This window comes from Primulina eburnea, chromosome 9, assembly GCF_022965805.1.
Source record: "Primulina eburnea isolate SZY01 chromosome 9, ASM2296580v1, whole genome shotgun sequence".
Lineage (NCBI taxonomy): Eukaryota > Viridiplantae > Streptophyta > Magnoliopsida > Lamiales > Gesneriaceae > Primulina > Primulina eburnea.
Genome location: NC_133109.1, coordinates 26,223,483 through 26,230,173, shown reverse-complemented (window position 1 = coordinate 26,230,173; position 6,691 = coordinate 26,223,483).

Genomic DNA, 6,691 nt, shown 5'->3' with positions numbered 1-6,691 from the left:
AACATTCAGTTGCCCACAAAAGCAGTTGCTGATTTAGAAGAAATAAACGCTGAACTTAGATGGAAGAAATCACATCCTCCAGAGTTGGTAATAGGTAATCCATCTGATCCAGTAAGAACAAGAAATCAGATGCTCAATCTATTTATTCATTCAGCTTTCGTATCACAACTAGAACCCAAGAAGACTGATGAAGCTCTTGCTGATCCAAACTGGATAAATGCAAGAGGGGCTAAATCAGTTTATCCATAACAATGTCTCGAACTTAGTTCCAAGACCAATTTCAAAAAATGTTATAGGTACAAAATGGGTGTACAGGAACAAACTGATTGAAGATGGTTCAGTTGTGCGCAACAAAGCAAGGCTAGTAGCACAAGGATATAGGCAAGAAGAAAGAATTGATTATGATGAGACATATGCACCAGTTGCAAACTGGAGGCAATCAGAATATTCCTTGCCTATGCTTCATTCAAAAACTTCAAAGTCTATCAAATGGATGTAAAGAGTGCATTTCTGAATGGCCAGTTGCAGGAAGAAGTCTACGTTGAACAACCTCCAGGTTTTATCAATCATCACCTTCCTGATCGTGTCTACCATTTGAACAAAGCCTTATATGGTCTTAAGCAAGCTCCAAGAGCTTGGTATGAAACCCTTTCAAAATTTCTAACTGATCACGATTTTTCTGTTGGATCAGTTGATAAGACATTGTTCAAATTCTCCAAAAATGATCATATTCTACTCGTTCAAATTTATGTTGATGATATTATTTTGGGTCAACTAACCCCAAATTATGCGGAAAATTTGCTAAGTTAATGCAGGAGAAATTTGAAATGATCATGATGGGTGAACTGACATTCTTTCTTGGATTACAAGTGAAGCAACTGGAGTCGGGTACTTTCATTAGTCAAACTAAATACACGAAGGAATTACTGAAGAAGTTTGGCATGGAATCGTGTTCAGCTGCAAGTACTCCCATGAGCTCATCAGTAAACTGGACACTGATCAAGGGGGAATATCAGTTGAGGCGACACTTTACAGAGGTCTAATAGGTTCATTGTTATATCTAACTGCTAGTCGTCCTGATATTGTATTTTCTGTATGTATGTATGCTAGATTTCAAGAAAATCCTATGCAATCACATTTTACAGCTGCCAAGCGTATTTTGAAATATCTTAAGAGCACACAAAATGTTGGGTTATGGTATTCTAAAGATAAATCTTTCAATTTATTTGGATATTCAGATGCAGATTATGCAGGATGTAAGCTTGATCGTAAAATTACTAGTGGATCATGTCAGTTTCTAGGGGACAGACTGATCTCCTGGTTCAGCAAGAAGCAAACATCCATAGCAACTTCCAAAACTGAAGCAGAATATCTTGCTGCTGGAAGCTGCTGTGCTCAACTGCTCTGGATTCAACAACAACTGAGAGATTATGGAATTGATGCTAAAGAATCGCCCATATTTTGTGATAATACAAGTACGATTGCTATCACCTACAATCCAGTTCTTTACTCCAGGACCAAGCACATAGATGTCAGGCATCACTTCATCAGAGATCATTCCTTGAAGAAGAACATCAGACTGGAATACGTCTCAACTGAGCAACAAGCAGCTGATATCTTCACCAAACCACTGGCTGAGACTAAGTTTTCTCATTTTCGCAATTTACTTGGATTAATTGACTTATCCTAATCAGTTTTTGTTGCTGTTTTGGTTGTTAATTCATCTGTCAGTTTTACTGTCATTTACTGATCATTCAGTTAGTTCTTTATTCATATAACTCTCAACTGATGTCAGTTAATCTTCTATCAGTTCATTGTATTTAGTAATTGTGTTTATGAATTACTTATCAACTGATGAAATTAAGTAATGCATGAAAATAACAAGACAGAGATAAACTGATAACATCATTTTATTCATTTGAAGAAATTGTTGCGAATTACATCATACAATTCTTCCTAAACAAAAGCCCTCCACTTGGCCATCCATTGATTTAAATCTCCAGTACAAGTCTTATGAATGCTGTCAGACTGAGCTATGAGCTCCAGGATCCTCCTCTCCTTGTAGAGTATCAGCTCGTAAATATTGTCTGGTTCGAAAATATTCACAGTATAGACAACGTGCAAGCGTTCCCGATATTTCTCCAGTTTTTCCAGCAAAATGGGAGTGGTTGCCATCCCATTCTCCCAAAGAAACTGAAGTTCTTGGAGATTCTCCCAGTAGCGAAGAATTTGATGAAAAACATCATCTTCCATCTCAACTTTTCTCTTCTCCAGAACTGCTTTCATGAAATCTTCAGCCATGTCCGGAGATTTTGAACTGCTTGCACCTGCCATTTTCTTTTACTGAATATAATTTCCTAATATATTTGCGATTAACAGAGCTGCTCTTATTTATAGAACAGGACAAAGAAGATGAAAGGACTATTTCATTATGACAGAAGTTTACACTACTAAGCATCAGGATTTCTTTTAATTAATCTTGTTTATATTCTCGAAATTTTCTTTTATGCATCTATTAAGGGGGAATATTGGTTTTAAGAGGTTAACTGAGAAGACAATTGTTAGTCAACTCTCAACTAAGGACACAGTCTCACAACTGATCGTTCAGTTGAGTTTTTCACTAATCTTCTCATATAAGTTAACTAATTAACCATATTATATTCCAAATCTAGTGACGTGACTGTTTTTCAAGCATTAAATGCTATCCTTCAGCAAATGATTGGTGGAAACGTGCACACCTTTTGAACCGTTTAAAGTACACACGCTTACAGAACACGTACACACGTTGTCATTCAAAATTTCTATGGACTAACACGTGTCCAGAATTTGAATAGTCACGTACATATGTACCATTCCCCGCTCCATTTCAGTTTTTTTTATTACGTTTATCTACAAACTATTGAGAGCAAAAACAAATTTCATCCTTCTATTTTTTTTGGAAATCATTCAGTTCCAAATGGCGAATCAAACTCCCTCTTATATGCTGAATGCAATGGCTATCAACTTCGGATCCATTCTATCTTTCGGCGACGCTGACATCAAGAACGTCTTTCAAAAACTCGAAACTGCTGGGTTAAGGACATTCTTGGGACAATCATCACAAGCGATCTACCCCAAAGAACTTCCTACTGACAAGCTAATATCTTCAGATGCTCAGCAGCCAATTGAAGCAGTTCCTCTGAAGATCATCCCACCAGAAAAATCAGCTGGTGCAAAGAGAGAAACAGTTAGGATCAAAGCTCCTCTGATTAATATTATTCGTCCTACGATTCTGGCACCTGCCCGACCCAAAGGCATCAATATTATAGAACGGGTGGATACTACTCGAACTGGTCTGGAAATTCCACACATCCTCAGTTCTGATAAAGGCAAGGGCAAATTGATTGAAGAGCCCAGGCCATCCAATCCCATTCAAACCCACATTGACCTTGTTTGGATAAGTTTAATAATTTTGCAGCATCAAAACTTCAACCCTATGATGCTTGGACAGCCTATCGTACTCATATTTTTGCCAAGCAACTGAGAAAGAAATCCCAGCTGAACAAGTTCATCAAACTGGAAGCTTTTGTCCTCAAGATGGTCAAAGCTGCCACAATTGTTCAAGCTCTGGAGAGAAAAACATATTTGTTTGATCAGATGAGAGTTAAGAAGTTAGCACATATTATTGACAAACTGAAGGCTAAATACGTTCCAACAAATCCTACTGCCTATGCTGATCATGCAGTGATTACTCAGTTAGAAACCGATCTGATTGGCTTGCTATCTCAGATAAAGTTTTGGGAAATGGATCAAGAGTTAGTCCTTCATAAAGGAGATCCAGACGATGATGAAGAGGAAATAGTTGAAGAACCTTCCTCTCAACAGAAAGAGTCATCCTCAGAACAGACTATTATTCTAACTGAAGAGCCAGTTCAGGATATGTCTCAATCACCTACTGGTGAACATCAAATGTACACTGAAACAGAATTCTCTTTCGCAAACATTGATGAAATTATTCAAGCAGTGGTGCAAGAATCCCAATTGAGTGAAACTATTTTTGATAAAGTTGATCACCCCGTTGATCAAATCAATCCAGAGGTTCCTATCTCTTCAGAAGCACCAGTTCAGCCAGATTTATCTGCTGAAAAAGCTATTCCAACTGTTGTGCCAATTGATTCCCAAGATCATCCTCTAGAGGCACCAAATTTGGCTTCATCAGACTCTATTATTCCTCAAGGCAGCTCATCTGCTGATCAGAATCCACCTTCTCCGCCTCAAGTTCCAGAAGAAATTGCAGCAACAATCACTTCAGTTCAGAATGTTGCTGAAGCAGTAGCAACTGACAAAGAGTTGGTTATATTTGATAAAACCACAAGAGGACCGGAAACCACTCATCAGTCTCCTCCTCCATCCTCATTAGATTTTGATCTTGTCCTTGAAGAAATTCAGAATATGCAGAATAGTACGAATCAGATGCTCTCAGCCATCTCAAAGATTCAGAATACGCAACTGTCTCACACTTTAAAGTTGGAACACTCTCAACAGTTCAACTCCGAAAAGCTGAAGGCTATCCAAACTGCTATTACCTCTCTCTCATCTGCAGTTGAAGAAATCCAGAAGAACAAGGGGATAGCCTTGAGTCTCACTGCAACTCAAAACTCTATTAACAAACGAGTTGACGGTGTCGAGACAATCGTCTCCAGAAAGATATATTTGCTACAAGTCGCAATGACCTCTGCTATCGAAAAAATTTCCACTTCTGTCCGGCTTCTATCTACTGACGTTCGGAAATTATCTGTCAAGATGAAGCTGTTTGACAAAAAGGGGGAAGTGCTCAAATCGATTTTAGAACAGCAGAAGAAATCTTAAAAAGTAGCAGTCTTTCTTGTATTTGTGAAGAATATGAGTTCAGTTGGTCTACTTCTTATTTTATCTACTATGAGTTCAGTTATTCGGTTTTCTTTTACTCTAGTTTTGTCAAAACACCATAAAGGGGTAAATTTTTGGAAACTTAATTCTGGTGTTTGACAAAAGATAAACCAACTGAACTAAGCAACTGTATCCAGCTAACTGATCGACGCAATTGAAATATAACTGAACAGATGTTTTCTCTATCAGGCTGCTCTTTCGGCTGAACATCTCTTCAGTGATTCTCGTCAACTGACTCTTTACCAGCTGATCTCTCAGCTGTACACGTCATCAGTTGAAAACGACAATCGACAAATAGTACAACTACCTGAAACTAGTAGTGGAACGCCGCATTTCAGAATGAGCAGTGTACGACTGTCAGAGTATATCGACGTGGAAATCAACGGTTAGAATATTCATATATCCTTTAATGTTACCGTTGAGAAAGAAGCCTATAAATAATCGAAGGTAGCAGCCGAAGACAATACTACTGATTTCAGCTATTACATTCTACTTGTTGTTACGCTGCAAAAATATCTACTCACATTCAGAAGCTAAAATCTCACGTTTACTAGTTATATCAGTAGCATTCAAGGCTACATTCTCGAGCTTAAATAGCACTTTGTAATCTTTGATAGTTTTTCTAAGTTGTGCTAAGATCAGTTACCATCTGTAAAAGTGTTATATACTAAGAGTTTCAGTTGTGGCAAAGTGATAAGTCCAAACTGAAGTGGGTCAGTACAGTATCTTGTATTTGATCAAAGTCTTTTAGTGGATATCCTATCTTCGTGATAGAAGGGGTGACGTAGGAGTTATTCAAGTCTCCGAACATCCAGAAACAAATTGTGTTATCTTTACTTCAGTCGTTACTTTTCAGTTAGATACTCTATCTTTCAGTCAGTTTATTTTTCGCAACTGTTTCATTCAGTTTAACTGATTGTCATTGACCGACGGGATACCTAGTATCAGTTTGTCACAAAACTGAACTCATATTGTCGAAGAATATTTAAATTTGAGGAGTGTTTATTCAACCCCCCTTCTAAACACTCTTTATTCGTTTAACTGATCCTTTCAGTGAGACACTGTATATCATTTTGAAGCAGGTCCTTAATCTCCATGAGTTCTTGTTTCTCTCTAACGAGTTGAGCCTTAAGGATTGCAATTTCTAAGGTTTGGTTGTCAATGGTAAGCTGATGCATGTGAAGAGTGGTTTGAGCACGAGTACGAGGATTGACCATTTCCTGGAAAAATTGAATGAAAAGTGATTAAAACCAAAGTTACGTTATCAGAAAAGCAAGGGATTTGGATCAAATAGAATTTTTCTAGGGATTTTCTAAAGTTGAAAGTTTAGCAATTTTTCGCATAGATTGAAAATATGAAATCATGGATGGAACTGAGTGTTGAGATTATTATGCGATGATATAAGTCATTCGAATATACCACAAATGGAAATAGCTCGAATTTCGAAATTTAAACAATGAGAGGTGAGTTTGATTTGTTGGAATGATTTGGATAGAGAGGTATGGGTTCTTACCAAAATTTGACTTCATCAAACTCCAAGCGGATTATGAACCTGATGGCTCTGATACCACTTACATGTCACGCCCTAAAATCGAGGCGTTGGTGACATCTGGTATTGTTTAACAATTTTATAGAAAACAATAAGCCACGTAACAAATAGCAAAAAAACAATTTAATTAATAAAAGATCATTGTCTTTACATATGTAAAATATGAATAATACGAAAGCTGTTCTTACAAATAAAGTTCCGTCTCTACCACCTATTCTTCATTATTATCTAGGG